At 39.7% G+C, this 1,154-nt stretch overlaps 1 pseudogene; it reads right to left on the reverse strand.

Moving 5' to 3' along the window:
• Positions 1-87: 87 nt before the first annotated feature.
• Positions 88-476, reverse strand: LOC109387658 (transcription elongation factor B polypeptide 2 pseudogene; annotated as a pseudogene).
• Between the last annotated feature and the right edge of the window lie 678 nt (positions 477-1,154).

A 1,154-nucleotide genomic window follows, 5' to 3' on the forward strand; every position in this document is an offset into this window, starting at 1 on the left:
TCGCTTTTGGATTTATTGGCTTTATTATATTTCTGGTTTTTTGTTTTGTTTTGTTTTTGTTACACCCAAATCTCTTTTATTGGGGGGATGGGGTGCTGGAGGGTGGGCACCAGGCCCTCTCACTGCACAGCTTGTTCATTGGCGCTGCTTCCTGAGTCCCGCGGCTTCATCACGTCAGGCAGCTCTGGTGGGCTGGAGAAGGGCTCGATGCGCAGGGCCTCAAACGCATCATCTGCCTGGAAGGCCAGCCCCACGGTGGCTGGGGCCTGCGACCTCGCTGTTTGACTGGTGAATCCACACTCGCCCAGTGTCTTGCCGTCATCTAGAAGCTGGTCATCCTTGTACAGCCACTGCTCGTCAGGCGGCCGCTTGAGGATGCCCTCGACGATGCACTTCAGCTCAAACACGGTGCTCGACTCCTTGGCGTCCGTGAAGATGATGGTCCTGTGGCTCCGGATCATGAGGAATACATCCATCGCAGTGGCTGCCTTTCCCCTATATATCTGTTTTAAAATGATTAATTTCAATGTTCATACTTAACAAATTCTCTTATTGATTTACTTTGGTCATTTACTTTCTAGTTTTTTGAGATAATTTTTTTCTCTCATTTTGTTGTGGTAAATTTTAAACATAGAATGCAATTGAAATAATTTTACAAGGAACACATAGATTTACTCATCTCATAGAATCTATCAAAAACATTTACTATTTTCATTTTATGACATATCTACCACTCTATCCATCCAACAATCTATCTTACTTTGTTGATTTATTTCAAAGTAAATTCCAGAAATCAGCTCAACTCCCTATCTCACCTACATATCATAAAATACTTAGAATTTTCTATAATTTTCCCTTTCGATGTAAGATTTACATACAATTGAATACACAGTTGTTAAGTGCACATTTGCTGTGTTTTGACAAATAGGTATATACATATGTATAACTGAAACCATATCAAGAATAGAACATTAACATAAACCCAAAATTTTCTCTTCTGTCCCTCCAAGTCAGTCATCATCTTTCATCCTTTTTAGAGACTATCACTATTCTGATTCTTTTCCTCCACAGATTAGTTTTGTCTATTGTAGAAACTCATATAAATATAATTATAAAGTATGTGCTCTTTTGTGTAAGGTTTCTCTTACTCAGCA

This window comes from Hipposideros armiger, unplaced genomic scaffold, assembly GCF_001890085.2.
Source record: "Hipposideros armiger isolate ML-2016 unplaced genomic scaffold, ASM189008v1 scaffold_165, whole genome shotgun sequence".
Taxonomy (NCBI): domain Eukaryota; kingdom Metazoa; phylum Chordata; class Mammalia; order Chiroptera; family Hipposideridae; genus Hipposideros; species Hipposideros armiger.